The 26704-nt window shown below is 40.4% G+C and overlaps 1 pseudogene; it reads right to left on the bottom strand.

Annotated features, from left to right (window-relative positions):
- Positions 1-6285: 6285 nt before the first annotated feature.
- On the bottom strand, positions 6286-24836 carry LOC129844130 (zinc finger protein 883-like; annotated as a pseudogene).
- Between the last annotated feature and the right edge of the window lie 1868 nt (positions 24837-26704).

Genomic DNA, 26704 nt, shown 5'->3' on the forward strand with positions numbered 1-26704 from the left:
TCTGACATCACTCCAGTATTTCTTTACATCATTCAAATGCTAATTGTCTTTATTCCACTACTGAAGAAGCATGACTCAAATCACCTCATATTTCAAACATTCAGCCTGACAAAAGATACATGTTTTATTATTCCATGCCTCACCATTAAGTGAAGTATTGCCAATACATATTAACAAAGGGGTGTACATTTGGTTTTGATTTTCATATTTACAATTTATGTAACAGTTAGTAATCATAATTATTTATGCAACCAGCTGACCATTTTTGGGTACAATTATATTGACATTGTTGCCCTGCTTTTAGAATATCAGGGTTCATTCTCAGATGTGCTATGGATCACAATTTATTTTGTTCCAAGGGGACGAGAGTTCTAGAAGCTTGTGGGGGAAAAATACAAAAAAAATTGAAGTTTTCTGTTAGCTTGATATATTTGTCTTAAGGTGGAAGGTGTTACAGGCTTTGGTTTTTCCATTTATGTTTTGAGGTTGGACTTTAGCGTGTATAGCTCGTTAGCACGTAGGACTCACTGATTGGTGTCACCTCGTTAGTCAGTATGTGTTACACCTGTGCTGGCTTGTCCATCTCGTTAGTGGGAAGGTGTTCCACCTGAGCTGGTCCAGGTTCTATTTAAGAGTGTCTGGCCCAGTGCTCCAGTTGTCTTGATAGATGTGGAGAGTCAACACCTTTTAGTTGCTCCACCTTTTTGGTTTGCTTCCTGTTTTTAAGTTTGTTGTGGGTTTTTCTTTTGTTTGCTGCTTCTTGGGGAGATTTAGTGGGTCTCATGGTGGGTGTCTTTTCGGTCCCAGTTGTTGTTACTAGTCAACTTTCAGTGGACACTGAGAGCAAAACTGCAACATTATGTTATAATACTTTTATTGCATCAAATGGTTGTTTTATGCAACAGAATAGAGGGTTCTTAGAACTATTGTGTCTGTGTGTTCTACTGAGGATGGGCCTCTGGGAGAAAACACTGACAGGAGATTTACAATGTCTTTTGGGTGATAAAACCTAAAGAGACCACATTCCAGAGCATGAGTTAATGTTTCTGTTCTATATGGTACCAGGGAGAGATGACCCCAGGGCCAGACCCTGGTCTCTACACAAAGAGTACTGTTTTTACAGCAGATACTGTTTGCTGAGTATTATAAGTATATTTCATACAAATCTTAACCTTGTGACCCGTTTTATACATCTGTTGTTGGTCATGTAGGTTGAAAGGTGTGTATCTTGGCTGTAAAAGACCTTTGTACTTTTGTATCGTGGCTCTCAACGAATCATCTGGGGGTGAATCATTGACCAGCCATCATTATCGTAGAGCACTCAATTGATTCACTTTATATGTGTACGTTGTATTGACCTGCTCTCTTATTATTAAGTGAATAAAGATTTAGTTTAAGAATAACTCTGACTTGTGTGATAAGTTTGTCTCCTCTGATATTAAAGAAATTAACCACATTTGGGGATGTTAATCTTCACTTGGTGACCGCTCCTGACGACCTGGGTAAATGGAGCACGAGGGATCCCTGAAACTTGGGATCACAGGAGACCACACTTCGGGAACGGAGCAGATGGACCCACCTTTTGATCTGAGAGGCAGCGAACCGAGTGGATACCACATCTCAAACGTAGTTTAAAAAAAAGAAAAAGGTGAGTGAAACCAGCAGAGTTTTTATAAAAGCCTCGTAGGCTCTGAGTGTGTATTCCTCTGTGAGGGGGGCACCTTGGAGGCGTGAAAAGGGCTGAGGCAATAGGCTCTGAGTGTTTATTCCTGTGTGAGGGGTGAGGGTACACCTTGGAGGTGTGAAGAGGGCCAAGCCAGCTATCTATGTGAACTGGATGAAAACTAGAATCTGTGTTTACTAGTTAAGACCATGTATGATATAGTATAATCTAGTAAGGTGCACCTGTAATTATTCCCAGTATGAGAGGAGTTGCTAGATTTATTAATTAAACCTTTTTCCATAAAGTTAGTGAACCAAGGTGGCTGACTAACTGTTGATGTTGAAGAAGCGTCCCGTCCACTAGATTATACGTCACAGTGGCAGAATCACCTGAAAGACGCACATCGCCATCTGCTGACTGGAGTTGGTATTGCAGTAAAGAAAATACTTTCAGACAAAAAGCTAAATAGCGACTGCACGGAAAAACCAGCCACTCCCTTTGAAAACGGGCTATGTGGCATCAGAAACATTTATTATAGTGTAAAAATGTAATACAAAGTGCAGCTAAATAGAATCATTTGGTCATACCCACTCAGCACATGACGTCCAAGGACGTCGAATTATAGGCGATATCAGGTCTGTCTGTTCTGGCCGCTATTTTGCCCTAAAATATTCATCCCAAATTGGGTTGTGTATAACTATGTAAATGTCTCTCGGACAAGGTGACTTTTATCAATATATACTCTTAAAAGTAAAGGTTCCTGGAGTATCCTTTATCATGGCTCCTCCAAAGAACCTTTAGGGGTTCATTTTCTTAAACTCCCTGTCCACCCTCCCTCCATTATAAAAAAATATTAACAATATTGACAATATTGATTTAAATAATTGTTTATTTATTTAGTGCCACCACAAATGTGAATAAATATTTACAGAACAATTTACCGAACAATTTACCAAACAAAACACATTACAAAATTGCAACATTTCTGCAGACTTGTCAGACCATAATAAATAATACATTTACTTTGTATAGTGCTTTTCAAATTCAGCCCTAGCAGAGCCCCAAGTCCCATGGGGACGTCCTCGAGGGCGTGGATGTTCTCCCCCATCAAAGGCCAGCGGGATTTCACTCTCATGGTGAAATGGATTTCCACCGATGTGCAGTAAAGGAGTGAAGAGCGGTGAAATCTGTGTCAACAAAAGTAAGAAAAGATTAATACACATACAATTAACAAAGAACAGAACAAATGTTCAGCTGTAGTTTTATATCAGCATGCACACCTATGTTTATGAAGAAACAGATGATTGGTGCATAGGCATACCTTGTCACGGACATAAAGGCCACTCGGGTCCTCATTGAAGAGGTAGGGCAAGAGCAGAATCACTGCTGTGGTCTCCAGTCCTAGTAAAGTAAAGAAACGATATTACTACAGTTGCTAATTTTATTACAAAATACATTAGAGAAAGGGAAGGAATAAGAGCAAATCCCTCTTCTGTATTGTCCTTCAGGGACTGTCAACATAGCAGGATGATGTCCTCACCCCTGCCTCGCCTCTCTACCTCTGATAGTCCTTGAATTCTCTTTTTGTCTATATCCATTCCATGGACTTGATTCATTTCTGAGAAGATCTGAACTGATCATTTGCACACATTTCTATGCTAATAGATGTCAGTTTGTATTGACTGCTATGTAGGTTAAATGTACACTTCAAATGCAGCTGTCCTACAACAGATCTGTACCTTCTTCTTGATCCCGATTGCATTGTGTCCATGTTCTGTCCTATAAGAATTTCAAAGGAAGAGAAAATGTGTCAAAGAATAGTCTTACAAGCATTAAAATATATATATATTCAATAAATATTGAAAGATAAATGGCATCGACATACAATTGAATGCAAAATATAAGAACATAAAATGGGACAGTATTGTAAGTGTAACGTTTCCAAAATGGGATAGTATTGTCCATGTAACGTTTCCAAAATGGGATAGTATTGTCCATGTAACGTTTCCAAAATGGGATAGTATTGTCCATGTAACGTTTCCAAAATGGGATAATATTGACCATGTAACGTTTCCAAAATGGGATAGTATTGTCCATGTAACGTTTCCAAAATGGGATAGTATTGTCCATGTAACGTTTCCAAAATGGGATAGTATTGTACATGTAACGTGTCCAAAATGGGATAGTATTGTACATGTAACGTTTCCAAAATGGGATAGTATTGTACATGTAACGTCTCCAAAATGAGATAGTATTGTACATGTAACGTTATGCCCCCTTGTGAGTTAATAGTATTGCATGCTGTAGCAGGCTATATAAAGAGGAAGACCTCCATTGACGATTCAGTTCGTTGTAACATCTCGTCTGGACAGGTCACCGTCCTTAGTTAGTTAGTTAACGTTAGCTAGTTCATTATCACAAAAGTGAGAACTGCTCTAGATTGGAAACTTACGTTAATGAGTGTAAAGCCATGTTGGCTTCATGGAAACGATATACAATATATGGGAAAGAATATAGTTGAGGGAAATAATCCAAACCTAGTTGTGCCTAGTTAGGACATAACGTTAGCTAGCTAGATAACGGTACTGTACTGTAGCTCATACAACGTCGACGGTCAAACCCGGCTTTCTAATATTTACGGTAATTAGCTATAGTAACGTTATGGAAGCTATTCACAGAAAGACATCATTGTCTTCGTTATTCATCATTAGTATGTTATATTATTATAATAAATGATTTCGAGACATATTCAGAGCCAAACATCAACCCAACTTAACCTTTTTAACTTGTTGTCGCATCCAAACTTGTCACCATCGTTTTCAGTTGTAATTGCGAAGTTCCCGGAAGAAGTCCAGCAACAACGGAGGTTCCTCGATGAACCCACCTTCTAACAAGTTCTTTGAAGAACCTTTTGGGGCTGTTTTTCATTGACCAAGAACCCTACGGTTCTTAGGGGATCTGAGAACAACTCCAGTTGAACCCTTCATTTTTAGAGTTGTAGTCGGCTCTATTTACTCTCAGATTCAAAACATGCTGATTAGCATCAACGATCAAGTCAGCTGCTGCTGCTCCAATACAGTATGAGGTGAGACGGTGAACTGATGTTGAACTGGGCAGTCAGCTGCTAGTTATTCTAGTCTTCTAGTGAGGTGTCAAAACAACAGGAAATCACTCTAGACACAGTTCCTCTGAAGTAGATCACTGGTTCCCTGAATTGGTCCAAGCTCCTTTGGCCTGTCTGCCGAGAGGGTGTGTCTAGAGCTAGTCTGGAGATAAATCAGACCCAGCCTGAACTGTGTGATGTAGTAGGGAGTTGTAGTTTCTCTAGAGATAAATCAGACCCAGCCTGAACTGTGTGATGTAGTAGGGAGTTGTAGTTTCTCATGAGATAAATTAGATCCAGACTGAACTGTGTGATGTAGTAGGGAGTTGTAGTTTCTCTAGAGATAAATCAGACCCAGACTGAACTGTGTGATGTAGTAGGGAGTTGTAGTTTCCAACAGGCCAATATTCAACATAGTTTAGCGCATAAAATGTAATTAACTACAATGACCATAATCCATTGCCTTGTCTGTGTTTCTTTTACACCTGCTATGTAAGAGAGACAGAAGAATGCACAATGGTCATTGCAATCTGGTATCCTTGGGACATCCCAATTCTAACCCCTAACCTTAACCATTTTAAATGTCAACTTTAATGGGCTAGGGACGTCCCAAAGATATATCTCTACCTGAAAATACATGATCTAAGTGATTGATAGTTGGTATTCAGCAGTCATAAAGCCTTATTTACTTTAATGAACTACTAAAATAGTGATTTTGTCTGACAGCATAGACAGCAGCTCTACGCTTTATTGACTGACTGATCCATTCATCCTTCCATCCCTCAGCCTTCCTCTCCTCTGAAGACCCAGTAGTGAGGGTGGAGCTCAGTCAGAGAGCTGTTGAGGGACTGGTTAGGAAGAACACTTCTACAGCCAGAGAGGTGAGAGGTCACACATGGTTTAGATGGTAAATATTTATGTCCCCTTAGTGGTTCATCACGTCAGCTAAAGGGAATATGTTCCATCATCTATGTTAATTTACATTAGTGCAAATTGTCCACTGATATGGGTGTAATTTCTCACCCCATTTGGCTGTATGAAAGTTAATTTCCCCTCAGGCACACACATTTGTTCTTTGCTATTATGAAGGTCATTTGTGTAGAATGTACTTTTCCCCACTCATTCACCCCACCTCTTTACATTATTTATATTCAGTGGCCTGACTGCATCCAGACTGTGTCAAAGGCCCATCCTGGTAGATCTGAACCTAATGCAGCTTGGAGTGATCTGATGACAGAAGTCATATTTAGGTGCCAGGTGTAACTGAGGCCATAGATGCTCCATATCCATTACTTTTAATGTTTTATATAATATGACTAAAAGTGTTTATTTCTGTGTTGCAGGGGCAGTCAAGAAATGGAACGGCAAGGCCACAGAACATGACATAAGCAGAGCTGTGGGAGACCACCTCAAGCCCCTGGTAGAGCCGGGGGTGGTGTTTACCCCTCCACCAGGCCTTCAGCAGGCTGGAAAAGTGGGATTGATACTGTTTTTCATACTAAGATGGACCAAGAGTCTGTTGATATTTTCAAATCAAGCTTTATTTATACAGCACATGTCAGACATGGATGCAACACAATGGCTTCACAGAAAAAAACTAAGAAAATAAACAGAAATATTTAGAAACACAAACATAAGAGGATAAAAAACAATAATACCAACTTAAAGACTAATGAGCATCCTAAGGAAATGCCATTGATTAAAATATTAAAATATCCAATCCAAAAATATAAGTTTGTTTTTTAGGATGGGCTCTGAAAGTCACTATGGGGTGTCCAATGAAAGTTGACTAGTAACAACAACTGGGACCTAAAAGACACCCACCATAAAACCCACTAAATCTGCCCAAGAAGAGGAAAACAAAAGAAAAACCCACAATAAACTTAAAGACAGGAAGCAAACCAAAAAGGTGGAGCAACTACAGGTGTTGACTCTCCACATCTATCAAGACACGTGGAGCACTGGGCCAGACACTCTTAAATAGAACCTGGACCAGCTCAGGTGAAACACCTTCCCACTAACGAGATGGACAAGCCAGCACAGGTGTAACACATACTGACTAACAAGGTGACACCAATTAGTGCTCCCAAGACACATTTCAGTTGTACAATCAATCAAATGTATTTATAAAGCCCTTCTTACATCAGCTGATGTCACAGAGTGCTGTACAGAAACCCAGCCTAAAACCCCAAACAGCAAGCAATGCAGGTGTAGAAGCACAGTGGCTAGGAAAAACTCCCTAGAAAGGCCAGAACCTAGGAAGAAACCTAGAGATGAACCAGGCTGAGGGGTGGCCAGTCCTCTTCTGGCTGTGCCGGGTGGAGATTATAACAGAACATGGCCAAGATGCTCAAATGTTCATAGATGACCAGCAGGGTCAAATAATAATAATCACAGTGGTTGTCAAGGGTGTAACAGGTCAGCACCTCAGGAGTAAATGTCAGTTGGCTTTTCATAGCCAATCATTCAGAGTATCTCTACAACTTCCATTTCACATAATCATCTACAATGCTTCACCTTCTACAATATAAACATGGTGTCTACTGGCTGTCAACATTTAAAAACAAGAAAAAACACATATTTCTAAATAATAATATACAATCGTATTATTTTTTTCTACTTTTTCTTTCAATAGAATCCTAAAACTCACTAGCTTCTAGAACTCTCGTCCCCTTGGAACGAGCCCAAACAAAACTCAAATCAAATAGTATTAGTCACATGCGCCGGATACAACACTGGAACTCTTACTTACGAGCCCCCAACAGTGCAGTTTAAAAAAAAAATACAGAAAAGAATAAGATAAAACTAATCTCCAACACGGGAAAAACATGTCAAAATAAATTGTGATCATGGTAACTCACTGGCTAAATGCAAAACACAAATCTTTTTGACTGCCCCCCTTGAGACAATCAGCAACCAAGTTGTCCTTACGACGGACATGTCTGATTTCAAGAGGAAACTCCTGCAATATCCGTAGTAACTTTCCACCTCACTGCGGAGCTTCTCTCTCTTTTCAGGGTTCACTAGATAGGCATGTTGTTGGATATAAAAGCAGGGTAACAATGTCAATATAATTGTACCCAAAAATGTCAAGTTGGTTGCATGAATAACTATGATTACTAAATGTTACATAATATGAAATATCAAAACCAAATGTTCACCACTTTGTTAATATGTATTGGCAATAATTAACTTAATGGTGAGGCATGGAATAATAAAACATGTATATTTTGTCAGGCTGAATGTTTGAATATATGAGGTGATTTGAGTCATGCTTCTTCAGTAGTGGACTAAAGACAATTAGCACTTGAATGTTGTCAAGAAATACTGGAGTGATGTCAGATTGTTAATAAAATTGATTATAGACTAATTTATATTATTATTATAATATTTTTTTTCATTGAAAAAACGACCTGAAAAGACACATTTTCAACTTTCAATTTCAACTACATCCCAACATATATTCAACGTCTTTTGAATGACATTTTGCTAAATGGGGATAGTGCAATATCAAAACACAGTTTTAACGTGTCCAAATCAATAACCAATATGCAGAAACAGTTTGGGATATATTGAAAACCTAAACATTTTGGAGTCTTTCATTGTGATTCAGTGGGTCACCAACGTGGTAAACAGCTAGCTACATTGTGATTCCAGTGGGTCACCAACGTGGTAAACAGCTAGCTGCATTGTGATTCCAGTGGGTCACCAACGTGGTAAACAGCTAGCTACATTGTGATTCCAGTGGGTCACCAACGTGGTAAACAGCTAGCTACATTGTGATTCCAGTGGGTCACCAACGTGGTAAACAGCTAGCTACATTGTGATTCCAGTGGGTCACCAACGTGGTAAACAGCTAGCTACATTGTGATTCCAGTGGGTCACCAACGTGGTAAACAGCTAGCTACATTTTGATTCCAGTGGGTCACCAACGTGGTAAACAGCTAGCTACATTTTGATTCCAGTGGGTCACCAACGTGGTAAGTGTAACACAATTCTTTTTTGTTAGTCACTTTTTGTTAAATCACATAAATAGTAACTTTTTCAATACAGAGCCTGGATTTTTTCCCTGAGGGTAAAATCAATTGAACAGGGGGCAAACATTTAGGGTTCTACATTGACATTCATTAACTTATTATGGCTGCAAGGCAGTGTTGAGTAGCCAGTGAAATCGTGCCCATTTCAAACGGCCTCCTACTCAAATCTTGCTCGTACAATATGGATATTATTATTCTTTTTGGATAGAAAACACTTTCTAGTTTCTAAAACAGTTGGAATTATTTCTCTGAGTGAAACAGAAGTCCTTCTGCAGCACTTTTCCTGACCAGGAAGTGAAATGTCAGAAATCTATGCTCTTTTCAACTTGATGCCTATACATGGTCTTGACACTTAGGAGTCTACTTACACTCCATACGCCTTCCTATTGGTGTAAAGAGGATGTGAGAGAAGAAATTTTTGTGCTCATCTTGGTCTGTGGTGGAAAAAAACCTATTTCTTGGACGTGACCGTCCACTTCCGGTACTCTGAAGGAAGTGGGATTGACTTCTGTTTTGCCTTCGTAACGAACGGCTAACATCTCCGGCTCTAATTTTTTTTGATACATGTGACCATATCATCGTAATGTATGTTTTTTCAATATAGTTTAATCAGATTATTGAAACTTTTTTCCGGAGTTTTGCCGTGTTCCGTCCTCTGACTGTGTTTACGTTGGAGAAATTTGTGCCACTCGGCTATAGCCAATGCTAATTGAAGAGGGAAATTTGCCATTCTGACTCCAAACAACGACTCATCTGGACAGAGGACACCTTCAACATTCTGATGAAAGATCAGCAAAAGTAAGACCCATTTTATGATGTTATTTCATATATCTGTCGTGAATGTGAACTGGCCGTGGGCGCCCAATTGTTTCTGTCTATTGTAGCTACGCTAATATAGCGATACATTTTGTTTTCGCTGTAAAACATTTAATAAATCGGAAATATTGTTTGGAATCACAAGATGGCTGTCTTTCAATTGCTGCAGACTGTATTTTTCAGAAATGTTTTATGATGAGTAATTAGCTATTTGACGTTGGTGTCTGTAAATATTATGGCTGCTTTCGGTGCAATTTCTGATTGTAGCTGAAATGTAAACTATGATTTATACCTGAAATATGCAGATTTTTCTAACAAAACATGCTATACAATAAATTTGTTATCAGACTGTCATCTGATGAATTTGTTTCTTGGTTAGTGGCTATTTATATCTTTATTTGGTCGAATTTGTGATAGCACCTGATGGAGTAAGAAACTGATGGAGTTAGAAAAGTTGTGTCTTTTGCTAATGTGGTTAGCTAATAGATTTACATATTTTGTCTTCCCTGTAAAACATTTTAAAAATCGGACATGTTGGCTTGATTCACAAGATGTGTACCTTTCATATTCTGTATTGAACTTGTTAATGTGTGAAAGTTAAATATTTAAAAAAAATATCTTTTGAATTTCGCGCCCTGCACTTTGAGCTGGATGTTGTCATAAGTGTACCGGTGTCGGGCTGCCCCCCTAACAGGTCAAAATACTCCTACTACAATGTTAAAATAATCTACATTGTGACATTATTTAATTGTTTAATTGATATCATGAAAAAACTCCTTCATGTATTTTCTGATGTTTGATCAGAGATCTTTAACCAGAGTATCTCTTCCCACATTGACCACAGCTATAAGATTTCTCTCCTGTGTGTGTTCTCTGGTGCACTGTCAGATCACTAGATTGACAAAACCTCTTCCCACATTGATCACAGCTATAAGGTTTCTCTTCTGTGTGTGTTCTCTGGTGTACTGTCAGATCACTAGATTGACAAAACCTCTTCTCACATTGATCACAGCTAGAAGGTTTCTCTCCTGTGTGTGTTCTCTGGTGTAAAGTCAGAGAGCCAGATGCAGTAAAACTCTTCCCACATTGAACACAGCTATAAGGTTTCTCTCCTGTGTGTGTTCTCTGGTGTGCAGTCAGCTGGCTAGATTGACAAAAACTCTTACCACATTGATCACAGCTATAAGGTTTCTCTCCTGTGTGTGTGTTCTCTGGTGTAAAGTCAGAGAGTCAGATCTAGTAAAACGCTTCCCACATTGACCACAGCTATAAGGTTTCTCTCCTGTGTGTGTTCTCTGGTGTAAAGTCAGATGGCCAGATCTAGTAAAACTCTTCCCACATTGATCACAGCTATACGGCTTCTCTCCTGTGTGTGTTCTCTGGTGTAAAGTCAGAGAGCCAGATCTAGTAAAACTCTTCCCACATTGACCACAGCTATAAGGTTTCTCTCCTGTGTGTGTTCTCTGGTGTAAAGTCAGAGAGCCAGATGTAGTAAAACTCTTCCCACATTGACCACAGCTATAAGGTTTCTCTCCTGTGTGTGTTCTCTGGTGTAAAATCAGAGAGCCAGATCTAGTAAAACTCTTCCCACATTGACCACAGCTATAAGGTTTCTCTCCTGTGTGTGTTCTCTGGTGTGCAGTCAGCTGGCTAGAATGACAAAAACTCTTACCACATTGATCACAGCTATAAGGTTTCTCTCCTGTGTGTGTTCTCTGGTGCACTGTCAGATCACTAGATCGACAAAAACTCTTCCCACATTGATCACAGCTATAAGGTTTCTCTCCTGTGTGTGTTCTCTGGTGCACTGTCAGATCACTAGATCGACAAAAACTCTTCCCACATTGATCACAGCTATACGGCTTCTCTCCTGTGTGTGTTCTCTGGTGTAAAGTCAGAGAGCCAGATCTAGTAAAACTCTTCCCACATTGATCACAGCTATACGGTTTCTCTCCTGTGTGTGTTCTCTGGTGTAAAGTCAGAGAGCCAGATGTAGTAAAACGCTTCCCACATTGACCACAGCTATAAGGTTTCTCTCCTGTGTGTGTTCTCTGGTGTAAAGTCAGAGAGCCAGATGTAGTAAAACTCTTCCCACATTGACCACAGCTATAAGGTTTCTCTCCTGTGTGTGTTCTCTGGTGTAAAGTCAGAGAGCCAGATGTAGTAAAACTCTTCCCACATTGACCACAGCTATAAGATTTATCTCCTGTGTGTGTTCTCTGGTGTGCAGTCAGCTGGCTAGATTGACAAAAACTCTTACCACATTGATCACAGCTATAAGGTTTCTCTCCTGTGTGTGTTCTCTGGTGTAATGTCAGATGGCCAGATCTAGTAAAACTCTTCCCACATTGAACACAGCTATAAGGTTTCTCTCCTGTTTGGATCCTTTGATGAATTTTAATGCCTGATGAGGTGAATCTCTTCCCACAGTCAGAGCAGCAGTGAGTTCTCTTTCCTGTGGGTCTCTGCTGGTGTTTCTTGAGGAGTTCTGATCGGGAGAGACTCTTCTCTGCCTCGTCAGCATCATGAGGTTGTTGAGGCTCCCCAGAGGATCCACGATAGTCCCGTATCTCTCCTGTGTGAACAACAAAGTCAAATGGTTCAAGGCCCACAACAGTGGAAATCCACTGTAAAAGGTGATGCCAACAGCGTAGCCATGAGGTACAACAATTGAGGTCTGTAATGAATGTTAAAATTATTTGACAATTGTCTTAAAATGAGCAAGAATAGTCATATTTTAGTATTAACATCGATGATTGTAGGCTAGAAATAAGTTATTCATGTTGTTGAAATCCTAAGCAGTGTGCCAGACGACTTTTGGTCTCCAATATAAGCCCCTTTCTGTGTTTCCTAAAATTGCGGCACGAGGGCGATGCACATGCAATTTGGTTGTAGAAACTCCTCCCTGCTAATGAGGAAACCGATAGTTATGGATGTACTATATCTGATTAGAGCAAAAATGGTGAGCAAAGATTTTAGTTTTTCACAGTGTATTCTGAATGTGAATGGGGGAAAACTCAGGGGAGTAACCTCCACTTCCAGGTTGCTTATGAGTACATTTCACACTACTTTGGATTATAATTGTAGAGCTCGTTTGAATGTCCTGTGTAATATAATGTTTGCTACAGTATTAAGAATTATGTTTAATTATTGAAGATTCGCGTTAATGACAGTATCCATTTGGGTGTTGTCAATAAAGTTATGATTTTTTAAATGTATTTTTAAATACATTTTTCCCCTATCTTTATTTAACCAGGTGTCCAGTTGAGAACAAGTTCTCATTCACAACTGCCACCTGACCAAGATAAAACAAAGCAGTGCAACAAAAAAACAACAGAGTTACACATGGGATAAACGAAAGTACAGTCAATAACACAATAGAAAAATATATATACAGTGTGATGGAGTAAGGAGGTAAGGCAATAAACAGGCCATGCTATGGGTGGGTGTTGCTATGGTGACCAGTGAGCTGAGTTAAGGCGGAGCTTTACCTAGCAAAGACTTATAGATGACCTGGAGCCAGTGGGTTTAGCGATGAATATGTAGCGAGGACCAGCCAACGAGAGCATACAGGTCGCAGCGGTGGGTGGTATATGGGGCTTTGGTGACAAAACGGATGACACTGTGATAGACTACATCCAGTTTGCTGAGTAGAGTGTTGGAGGCTATTTTGTAAATGACATCACTGAAGTAAAGTATCGGCAGGATAGTCAGTTTTACGAGGGTATGTTTGGCAGCATGAGTTTAGGAGGCTTTGTTGTGAAATAGGAAGCAGATTCTAGATTTAATTTGGGATTGCAGATGTTTAATGTGAGTCTGGAAGGAAAGTTTACAGTCTAACCAGACACCTAGGTAATTGTAGTTGTCCACATATTCTAAGTCAGAACCGTCCAGAGTAGTGATGCTAGTCGGGCGGATGCGGGCAGCGATCGGTTGAAGAGCATTTAGTTTTACTAGCATTTAAGAGCAGTTGAAGGCCACGGAAGGAGAGTTGTATGACATTGAAGCTCATTTGGAGGTTTGTTAACACAGTGTCCAAAGAAGGGCCAGATGTATACAGAATGGTGTCGTCTGCGTAGAGGTGGATCAGAGAATCACCCGCAGCAAGAGCGACATCATTGATATATACAGAGAAAAGAGTCAGCCCGAGAATTGAACCCTGTGGCACCCCCATAGAGACTACCAGAGGTCCGGACAACAGGTCCTCCGATTTGACACACTGAACTCTGTCTGAGAAGTAGTTGGTGAACCAGGTGAGGCAGTCATTTGAGAAACCAAGGCTGTTGAGTCTGCCGATAAGAATGTGGTGATTGACAGAGTCGAAAGCCTTGCCTTAACCTTTATCACTAGACACCTCATAGTGAGCTACAGGTAGGAATCAGCAATGAATCCCAATAATGAGACACCTCTGGGGAGGGGTGTCAGCAACATTAAAAAAAATATATACAGTGGGGAGAACAAGTATTTGATACACTGCCGATTTTGCAGGTTTTCCTACTTACAAAGCATGTAGAGATCTGTAATTTTACACTTCAAATGTGAGAGACGGAATCTAAAACAAAAATCCAGAAAATCACATTGTATGATTAAGTAATTAATTTGCATTTTATTGCATGACATAAGTATTTGATCACCTACCAACCAGTAAGAATTCCGGCTCTCACAGACCTGTTAGAAGCCCTCCTGTTCTCCACTCATTACCTGTATTAACTGCACCTGTTTGAACTCGTTACCTGTATAAAAGACACCTGTCCACACACTCAATCAAACAGACTCCAACCTTTCCACAATGGCCAAGACCAGAGAGCTGTGTAAGGACATCAGTGATAAAATTGTAGACCTGCACAAGGCTGGGATGGGCTACAGGACAATAGGCAAGCAGCTTGGTGAGAAGGCAACAACTGTTGGCGCAATTATTAGAAAATGGAAGAAGTTCAAGATGACGGTCAATCACCCTCGGTCTGGGGCTCCATGCAAGATCTTACCTCGTGAGGCATCAATGATCATGAGGAAGGTGAGGGATCAGCCCAGAACTACACGGCAGGACCTGGTCAATGACCTGAAGAGAGCTGGGACCACAGTCTCAAAGAAAACCATTAGTAACACACTACGCCGTCATGGATTAAAATCTTGCAGCGCACGCAAGGTCCCCCTGCTCAAGCCAGCGCATGTCCAGGCCCGTCTGAAGTTTGCCAATGACCATCTGAATGATCCAGAGGAGGAATGGGAGAAGGTCATGTGGTCTGATGAGACAAAAATAAATCTTTTTGGTCTAAACTCCACTCGCCGTGTTTGGAGGAAGTAGGATGAGTACAACCCCAAGAACACCATCCCAACCGTGAAGCATGGAGGTGGAAACATCATTCTTTAGGGATGCTTTTCTGCAAAGGGGACAGGACGACTGCACCGTATTTGAGGGGAGGATGGATGGGGCCATGTATCACGAGATCTTGGCCAACAACCTCCTTCCCTCAGTAAGAGCATTGAAGATGGGTCGTGGCTGGGTCTTCCAGCATGACAACGACCCGAAACACAAAGCCAGGGCAACTAAGGAGTGGCTCCGTAAGAAGCATCTCAAGGTCCTGTAGTGGCCTAGCCAGTCTCCAGACCTGGACCCAATAGAAAATCTTTGGAGGGAGCTGAAAGTTCGTATTGCCCAGCGACAGCCCCGAAAACTGAAGGATCTGAAGGAGGTCTGTAAGGAGGAGTGGGCCAAAATCCCTGCTGCAGTGTGTGCAAACCTGGTCAAGAACTACAGGAAACACATGATCTCTGTAATTGCAAATAAAGGTTTCTGTACCAAATATTAAGTTCTGCTTTTCTGATGTATCAAATACTTATGTCATGCAATAAAATGCAAATTAATTACTTACAAATCATACAATGTGATTTTCTGGATTTTTGTTTTAGATTCCGTCTCTCACAGTTGAAGTGTACCTATGATAAAAAATTACAGACCTCTACATGCTTTGTAAGTAGGAAAACCTGCAAAATCGGCAATGTATCAAATACTTGTTCTCCCCCCTGTAGAAGTAGGACTAGTCTACCCGACAACACATATAGAAGTAGGACCAGTCTACCTGGTTACACATATAGAAGTAGACTAGTCTACCTGGTTACACATATAGAAGTAGGACTAGTCTACCCGACAACACATATAGAAGTAGGACTAGACTACCCGGTTACGCATATAGAAGTAGGACCAGTCTACCTGGTTACGCATATAGAAGTAGGTCTAGTCTACCTGGTTACGCATATAGAAGTAGGACTAGTCTACCTGGTTACGCATATAGAAGTAGGACTAGTCTACCTGGTTACGCATATAGAAGTAGGACTAGTCTACCTGGTTACGCATATAGAAGTAGGACTAGTCTACCTGGTTACGCATATAGAAGTAGGACTAGTCTACCTGGTTACGCATATAGAAGTAGGACTAGTCTACCTGGTTACGCATATAGAAGTAGGACTAGTCTACCTGGTTACGCATATAGAAGTAGGACTAGTCTACCTGACAACACATATAGAAGTAGAACTAGTCTACCTGGTTACACATATAGCAGGAGGACTAGTCTACCCGACAACACATATAGAAGAAGAACTAGTCTACCTGGTTACACATATAGAAGTAGGACTAGTCTACCTGGTTACACATATAGAAGTAGGACTAGTCTACCTGGTTACGCATATAGAAGTAGGACTAGTCTACCTGGTTACGCATATAGAAGTAGGACTAGTCTACCCGGTTACACATATAGCAGGGGGACTAGTCTACCCGGTTACACATATAGAAGTAGGACTAGTCTACCCGGTTACACATATAGAAGTAGGACTAGTCTACCTGACAACACATATAGAAGTAGAACTAGTCTACCTGGTTACACATATAGAAGTAGGACTAGTCTACCTGGTTACACATATAGAAGTAGGACTAGTCTACCTGGTTACACATATAGAAGTAGGACTAGTCTACCTGACAACACATATAGAAGTAGGACTAGTCTACCTGACAACACATATAGAAGTAGAACTAGTCTACCTGGTTACACATATAGAAGTAGGACTAGTCTACCTGGTTACACATATAGAAGGAGGACTAGTCTACCTGGTTACACATATAGCAGGAGGACTAGTCTACCTGGTTACACATATAGCAGGAGGACTAGTCTACCTGGTTACACATATAGCAGGAGGACTAGTCTACCTGGTTACACATATAGCAGGAGGACTAGTCTACCTGGTTACACATATAGCAGGAGGACTAGTCTACCTGGTTACACATATAGCAGGAGGACTAGTCTACCTGGTTACACATATAGCAGGAGGACTAGTCTACCTGGTTACACATATAGCAGGAGGACTAGTCTACCTGGTTACACATATAGCAGGAGGACTAGTCTACCTGGTTACACATATAGCAGGAGGACTAGTCTACCTGGTTACACATATAGAAGTAGGACTAGTCTACCTGGTTAAAACATATAGAAGTAGGACTAGTCTACCTGGTTACACATATAGAAGTAGGACTAGTCTACCTGGTTACACATATAGAGGTAGGACTAGTCTACCTGGTTACACATATAGAAGTAGGACTAGTCTACCTGTCCTGAGCACAAATGTAGATCTATATAATGTCAAAACACCTGATTACTTCTTATCCCTTTCACAAATAGCCTACAGCTGTGTCGGTCGAGAACTCACAGGCACGGGAAACTGAGGGCCCAGAATATTTTATACAATGTTTCAAGTTCGTTATAGACAGGCCATGTGATTTATAGGACAGTTATTAGCAATGTTTTTATTTGTTGGCTTTATGTCGGCTATTTTTACATAGTTGGCATCTAGAATTCATCCATGATGTCATAATGGCAATAAAAGTAATTTAGATTTGTATAATTTTCATTTAGATAGAATGTAGATTAATCACAGACAATGATTTTGAGATACTATTATAAATTAAATGAAACTGCTATAGCCTAGAAACCTGGTTAAACTATCATTATGACATCATGGATGAATTCTAGAATATACTACACTGCTTAAAAAAATAAAGGGAACACTAAAATAACACATCCTAGATCTGAATGAATTAAATATTCTTATTAAATACTTTTTTCTTTACATAGTTGAATGTGCTGACAACAAAATCACACAAAAATTATCAATGGAAATCAAATTGATCAACCCACGGAGGTCTGGATTTGGAGTCACACTCAAAATTAAAGTGGAAAACCACACTACAGGCTGATCCAACTTTGATGTAATGTCCTTAAAACAAGTCAAAATGAGGCTCAGTAGTGTGTGTGGCCTCCACGTGCCTGTATGACCTCCCTACATAGCCTGGGCACGCTCCTGATGAGGTGGCGGATGGTCTCCTGAGGGATCTCCTCCCAGACCTGGACTAAAGCATCCACCAACTCCTGGACAGTCTGTGGTGCAACGTGGCGTTGGTGGATGGAGCGAGACATGATGTCCCAGATGTGCTCAATTGGATTCAGGTCTGGGGAACGGGCGGGCCAGTCCATAGCATCAATGCCTTCCTCTTGCAGGAACTGCTGACACACTCCAGCCACATGAGGTCTAGCATTGTCTTGAATTAGGAGGAACCCAGGGCCAACCGCACCAGCATATGGTCTCACAAGGGGTCTGAGGATCTCATCTCGGTACCAAATGGCGGTCAGGCTACCTCTGGCGAGCCCATGGAGGGCTGTGCGGCCCCCCCAAAGAAATGCCACCCCACACCATGACTGACCCACCGCCAAACCGGTCATGCTGGAGGATGTTGCAGGCAGCAGAACGTTCTCCACGGCGTCTCCAGACTGTCACGTGCTCAGTGTGAACCTGCTTTCATCTGTGAAGAGCATAGGGCGCCAGTGGCGAATTTGCCAATCTTGGTGTTCTCTGGCAAATGCCAAATGTCCTGCACGGTGTTGGGCTGTGAGCACAACCCCCACCTGTGGACGTCGGGCACTCATACCACCCTCATGGAGTCTGTTTCTGACCGTTTGAGCAGACACATGCACATTTGTGGCCTGCTGGAGGTCATTTTGCAGGGCTCTGGCAGTGCTCCTTCTGCTCCTTCTTGCACAAAGGCGGAGGTAGCGGTCCTGCTGCTGGGTTGTTGCACTCCTACGGCCTCTTCCACGTCTCCTGATGTACTGGCCTGTCTCCTGGTAGCGCCTCCATGCTCTGGACAATACGCTGACAGACACAGCAAACCTTCTTGCCACAGCTCGCATTGATGTGCCATCCTGGATGAGCTGCACTACCTGAGCCACTTGTGTGGGTTGTAGACTCCGTCTCATGCTACCACTAGAGTAAAAGCACCGGCGCATTCAAAAGTGACCAAAACATCCGCCAGGAAGCATAGGAAGAGAAGTGGTGTGTGGTCACCACCTGCAGAACCATTCCTTTTTTGGGGGTGTCTTGCTAATTGCCTATAATTTCCACCTGTTGTCTATTCCATTTGCACAACAGCATGTGAAATTTATTGTCAATCAGTGTTGCTTCCTAAGTGGACAGTTTGATTTCACAGAAGTGTGATTGACTTGGAGTTACATTGTGTTGTTTAAGTGTTCCCTTTATTTTTTTGAGCAGTGTATATCTCCCATTTCCATGTGTTTTTTAGTTGTGTATGTGACCATTAACATCCGCTAACCCTGTGTATGTGACCATTAACATCTGCTAACCATGTGACCATTAACATCTGCTAACCATGTGTATGTGACCATTAACATCTGCTAACCATGTGTATGTGACCATTAACATCTGCTAACCATGTGTATGTGACCATTAACATCTGCTAACCATGTGTATGTGACCATTAACATCTGCTAACCATGTGACCATTAACATCCGCTAACCATGTGCATGTGACCATTAACATCCGCTAACCATGTGTATGTGACCATTAACATCTGCTAACCATGTGTATGTGACCATTAACATCTGCTAACCATGTGTATGTGACCATTAACATCTGCTGACCATGTGTATGTGACCATTAACATCCGCTAACCATGTGTATGTGACCATTAACATCTGCTAACCATGTGTATGTGACCATTAACATCCGCTAACCATGTGCATGTGACCATTAACATCCGCTAACCATGTGTATGTGACCATTAACATTAACATCCGCTAACCATGTGTATGTGACCATTAACATCCGCTAACCATGTGTATGTGACCATTAACATCCGCTAACCATGTGCATGTGACCATTAACATCCGCTAACCATGTGCATGTGACCATTAACATCCGCTAACCATGTGTATGTGACCATTAACATCTGCTAACCATGTGTATGTGACCATTAACATCTGCTAACCATGTGTATGTGACCATTAACATCTGCTGACCATGTGTGTGACCATTAACATCCGCTAACCATGTGTATGTGACCATTAACATCTGCTAACCATGTGTATGTGACCATTAACATCTGCTGACCATGTGACCATTAACATCTGCTAACCATGTGACCATTAACATCTGCTAACCATGTGTATGTCACCATTAACATCTGCTAACCATGTGTATGTGACCATTAACATCCGCTAACCATGTGTATGTGACCAATAACATTTGATTTGCCCTGACCCCTCATTTGATTTGCCCTGACCCCTCATTGTCTTTTGTTTGAGACCCTCCTGTCAAGGTTGAGTAAGGACTAGTCTACCTGGTTACACATATAGAAGTAGGACTAGTCTACCTGGTTACACATATAGAAGTAGGACTAGTCTACCTGATTACATATAGAAGTAGGACTAGTCTACCTGGTTACACATATAGAAGTAGGACTAGTCTACCTGGTTACACATATAGAAGTAGGACTAATCTACCTGGTTACACATATAGAAGTAGGACTAGTCTACCTGGTTACACATATAGAAGTAGGACTAGTCTACCTGGTTACACATATAGAAGTAGGACTAGTCTACCTGGTTACACATATAGAAGTAGGACTAGTCTACCTGGTTACACATATAGAAGTAGGACTAGTCTACCTGACAACACATATAGAAGTAGGACTAGTCTACCTGGTTACACATATAGAAGTAGGACTAGTCTACTTAGTTACACATATAGAAGTAGGACTAGTCTACCTGGTTACACATATAGAAGTAGGACTAGTCTACCTGGTTACACATATAGAAGTAGGACTAGTCTACCTGGTTACACATATAGAAGTAGGACTAGTCTACCTGGTTACACATATAGAAGTAGGACTAGTCTACCTGGTTACACATACAGAAGTAGGACTAGTCTACCTGGTTACACATACAGAAGTAGGACTAGTCTACCTGGTTACACATATAGAAGTAGGACTAGTCTACCTGGTTACACATATAGAAAGAAGTAGGACTAGTCTACCTGGTTACACATATAGAAGTAGGACTAGTCTACCTGGTTACACATATAGAAGTAGGACTAGTCTACCTGGTTACACATATAGAAGTAGGACTAGTCTACCTGGTTACACATATAGAAGTAGGACTAGTCTACCTGGTTACACATATAGAAGTAGGACTAGTCTACCTGGTTACACATATAGAAGTAGGACTAGTCTACCTGGTTACACATATAGAAGTAGGACTAGTCTACCTGGTTACACATATAGAAGTAGGACTAGTCTACCTGACAACACATATAGAAGTAGGACTAGTCTACCTGGTTACACATATAGAAGTAGGACTAGTCTACTTAGTTACACATATAGAAGTAGGACTAGTCTACCTGGTTACACATATAGAAGTAGGACTAGTCTACCTGGTTACACATATAGAAGTAGGACTAGTCTACCTGGTTACACATATAGAAGTAGGACTAGTCTACCTGGTTACACATATAGAAGTAGGACTAGTCTACCTGGTTACACATATAGAAGTAGGACTAGTCTACCTGGTTACACATACAGAAGTAGGACTAGTCTACCTGGTTACACATATAGAAGTAGGACTAGTCTACCTGGTTACACATATAGAAAGAAGTAGGACTAGTCTACCTGGTTACACATATAGAAGTAGGACTAGTCTACCTGGTTACACATATAGAAGTAGGACTAGTCTACCTGGTTACACATATAGAAGTAGGACTAGTCTACCTGGTTACACATATAGAAGTAGGACTAGTCTACCTGGTTACACATATAGAAGTAGGACTAGTCTACCTGGTTACACATATAGAAGTAGGACTAGTCTACCTGACAACACATATAGAAGTAGGACTAGTCTACCTGGTTACACATATAGAAGTAGGACTAGTCTACTTAGTTACACATATAGAAGTAGGACTAGTCTACCTGGTTACACATATAGAAGTAGGACTAGTCTACCTGGTTACACATATAGAAGTAGGACTAGTCTACCTGGTTACACATATAGAAGTAGGACTAGTCTACCTGGTTACACATATAGAAGTAGGACTAGTCTACCTGGTTACACATATAGAAGTAGGACTAGTCTACCTGGTTACACATATAGAAGTAGGACTAGTCTACCTGGTTACACATATAGAGGTAGGACTAGTCTACCTGGTTACACATATAGAAGTAGGACTAGTCTACCTGGTTACACATATAGAAGTAGGACTAGTCTACCTGTCCTGAGCACAAATGTAGGCTTATAAGTGTGCCCATTTGGGGATGTCTGATAGTATCTCTGATTGTCTTAACGCACCACCACTAATGAGTTGTGGAGCCTCTCAAAGCACATTTCTCTTCACCTCTAACAGCATATAAACAAAGTCTAATCTAAATCAATTGCAAATGAGAATAACTCCTCAAAGTATTTGAAAAACATTTCCAGCTCTCGCCCTTTCGATAACCACTCGGCACAAAAAGGAAAAACGTAATGCGCTGATCCAGTGGAAATGTCAAAACACCTGATTACTTCTTATCTCTTTCACAAATAGCCTACAGCTGTGTCGGTCGAGAACTCACTGGCACGGGAAACTGAGGGCCCAGAATATTTTATACAATGTTTCAAGTTCGTTATAGACAGGCCATGTGATTTATAGGACAGTTATTTGCAATGTTTTTATTTGTTATGTAGGCTAGTTTTTACATAATTGGCAATGGCAATGAAAGTTACTTTTAGATTTGTATCATTTTCATTTAGATAGAATGTAGATTAATCACAGACAATGATTTTGAGATACTATTATAAATGAAATTAAACTGTTCCAGTAAAATGAACATATGAAAATCATAACTGGCACCAGATCAGTAGAAATGGTAAGATACATTTGCACTCCAAATGTAGGTTGCCGACTGCTTGTGTAGCCGATTACCAGCAACGTCAGAATTTATGAAGGCCAGCAGGAGGAGGTGGATCGGGAAGAGTTTATTCTCTTCTGGTTGGGCTGCATTGATGTAATGGCATGAAAATAAATGCTGAATATTATACAATGACTTATCAACAGCTCTAACAATTTCCTGTGGGGGTCAAATTGGTAATTCTAGAATATATATATTCTAATTCTACACTGGTAATTCTAGAATATACTATATATCCTAGAAACCTGGTTAAACTATCACTATGACATCATGGATGAATTCTAGAATATACTATATATCCTAGAAACCTGGTTAAACTATCACTATGACATCATGGATGAATTCTAGAATATACTATATATCCTAGAAACCTGGTTAAACTATCATTATGACATCATGGATGAATTCTAGAATATACTATATAGAAATAATATATGAACTTAGCTCATGAGGCATGTGTTGTGTTCTTCAAGAAACAATGGCTAAAAATAAATAATAAAAAAAAATCTAAATATGGATGTGGTAATTTCAGATTTCCCCTTTAACACCACACATCCTTCCAGTTCTCTGCTGCCAGTGACTGGAACGAATTTCAAAAATCGCTGAAGCTGGAGACTTATATTTCCCTCACCAACTTTAAACATCAGCTATCTGAGCAGCTAACCGATCACTGCAGCTGTACATAGTCCTCTGTAAATAGCCCACTCAATCTAACTACCTCATCCCCAAACTGTTTTATTTACTTTTCTGCTCTTTTGCACACCAGTATCTCTACTTGCACATCATCATCTGCTCATTTATCCCTCCAGTGTTAATCTGCTAAATTGTAATTCTTCGCTACTATGGCCTATTTATTGCCTACCTCCTCATGCCTTTTGCACACACTATATATAGACTTTCTTTTTTTCTACTGTCATTGACTTGTTTATTGTGTTATTGGCTAGTTTATTGTATGCTATTCCATGTGTAACTCTGTGTTGTTGTCTGTGTCACACTGCTTTGCTTTATCTTGGCCAGGTCGCAGTTATAAACGAGAACTTGTTCTCAACTGGCCTACCTGGTTAAACTATCATTATGACATCATAGCCTACCTGGATAAACTATCATTATGACATCATGGTCACCTGGTTAAACTATCATTATGACATCATGGCCAACTGGTTAAACTATCATTATGACATCATGGCCACCTGGTTAAATAAAGGTTAAATTAAAAAACATCAGTTCAACAACTGCAGAGTTTGTGCCTCTGTTTTTAAGACAGTACTTACTAGTGTTAATCAGGGAACGGTTTCTCAAAAACATCTTATGGCTAAGTTCATCCTTAGAACCATTGGATGCCTTAAGATGCGTTTGGGAAACCGGGCCTAGATATCCAGTTTCCTCCTCCTCCTTTTTCGATGTGACAGTCATCTCCCCCTCCTCTTTCACCCCAAAAGCTGCATCCTCCTCTTCTTTTACTGTAAAATCCTCTTCCTCTTCTTTCACTGAAACGTCTTTCTCTTCTTCTTTCACTGTAACAGCCTCATCCTCTACTTCTTGTTTAACTGTAATAGCCTCACCCTCTAATTCTTGTTTTACTGTGATAACCTCCTCTTCCTCCTCCTCTTTCACCAGAGCTTCTTTCTCCGTCCAGCAGTCCTCCTCTTCATTAACAAGAGAGTAGCTTAGTGACCTCATGGTTGGAGATATTAGCTAGCTAGGCTAATGCTAACTTAACCAGCCCGCTATATGAATAAAAAACAATACCGTAAATATGAAAATTATGAAATTAAAAGGGATAACTAACTAGACGACAGAAGTGGGTTTAAAACACAGTGGCTAATATACACTAAAGCGTCTAAAGAGCTTTGTTGGTTCGTCTATTTTGTCTAGCAAGCTACAGAGGCGTCTGACTGTCTGTTGCTGCTGTTGATAGAAGCGTTCCGTCCACTAGATTATACGTCACAGTAGCAGGATTGCCTTAAAGTCGCAGACCGCAATCTGCTGACTGGAGTGGGTAACGCAGTTGAGTAAAATGTAAATTTAATTTTCAGACAAAAGGTAGGTAGGAATCAGGAACATAGCTAGTCCTAAAATATTAATTAGCCCCCCCCCCCTAAATAATTCAATATCAGTCAATATATTTTTTTCTCTGATTTCTTATTGTCGTCAACCGTTCCATCGCATCATAAACTTTTTACCGGGCCGGCACTAGGACCGGGGGAGGCTGCTGCACTAGTGACTGTTATACTTTCTTCAGCAAAGATGGCGGACAGAAATACTAGGAGAGAGGGGAACCCCTACACAGAACTGAAGTGGATCAAAGATAGCGGACAGAAATACTAGGATGGAAGCAAAAACTGTAAGGGATTATAACGTCATAAAAAATCAAAAAAACATGTACAGTTGACAGGAATGTTAGTTCATGTAGAGACAAACGATTATGCATTTTTTTAACATAAATTTATTTACGAAAATCGCGATTTAGCCAGCTAGCTGACTAGCTAACATTAGCCAGCTAGCTGACTAGCTAACATTAGCCAGCTAGCTGACTAGCTAACATTAGCCAGCTAGCTGACTAGCTAACATTAGCCAGCTAGTTGACTAGCTAACATTAGCCAGCTAGCTGACTAGCTAACATTAGCCAGATAGCTGGCTAGCTTTATGGGTGTTGTGACATGAGTATGAAATTGTAATTCTGGTTGTTTTTGGGACTCATGAAACAACCAGCAAACCAGGCTGTCGTTTTGTGTAACAGTGGATGTAAAGAATCTAGCTAGCTGAAGAATTTACTGCAAATTGAATGTACAATTTTGTAAGCTTGCCTTGCTGATATTTGCCATGCAGATAGATGAAATCACGTAGCTAGCTATGTTCTTGCTTATTGTGCAGTGGATGATTAAAATCCCTGTATGCCCATGGATGTGTAGCTAGCTATCTAGCCGATCTGTGTATGGACCCAAACGTTTGGTATACATATTAGTTCAGAACCTAGCTATGAACCTCAGCTATCATAGCCAGTTGTATCAACTTCAAAACAGCCTGAATGACATTAATGAAGCCTATGGATTGAGTAGAATATAATATCATGTTGTGCCAAGAATGCAAGTCGTATATACATGTAGTTATTACCATGCATGAGATCCCCACATTGTACATTTAATATATTCACTAATCATATACTCTATCTTGGCAAATAAAAGTGCAGTTTAAGTATGAATGTCTTTGAGATGATTTTTCAGTCATATCCAATACCAGGAGTATCAAATTCCAGTCTTTGAATGATGCTGTGTCTGCATGTATGTATTACAATTCTACACTTCAACAGTGTTTACCAATCTTGGTCCTGGGACATCAATGGTTACACATTGTAACTAATAGACTAGAAACAGGATTTAACTAGTTAATTCATATATACAGAAATATAATGTTAAAAACCAGAACACTACACTTCCTATGCATCATGTAAATACTCCAACACCGGTTCATCTCAACATCTAATGCCCTTCATCTGCATTGATCTGATAAACACAGGATAGGTGGAGTATTTCATCACATTACACTTCATTTCAACCAGTAGAGAATGTGAAACGCTTGATTGAAAAGCTCATTATCCAAGTGATATAAATACAAGTTTAATCTGTACTTCAATGCACATCTGTTGTGAATTATAAAAACAGAGGAAGAAAGAGGTGGAGAGAGAGGTGTAAAAGACAGACAGGGAAAGAGGTAAGCACATAGGAGCAGGGAAGGCAGCACATGATTAATGAATCACAGTGCTACATAAATATTCTCTCAGTTCATCACAATTACATAATAGTGT

The sequence above is a fragment of the Salvelinus fontinalis genome, unplaced genomic scaffold, assembly GCF_029448725.1.
Source record: "Salvelinus fontinalis isolate EN_2023a unplaced genomic scaffold, ASM2944872v1 scaffold_0178, whole genome shotgun sequence".
NCBI classification, from domain to species: Eukaryota; Metazoa; Chordata; class Actinopteri; order Salmoniformes; family Salmonidae; genus Salvelinus; species Salvelinus fontinalis.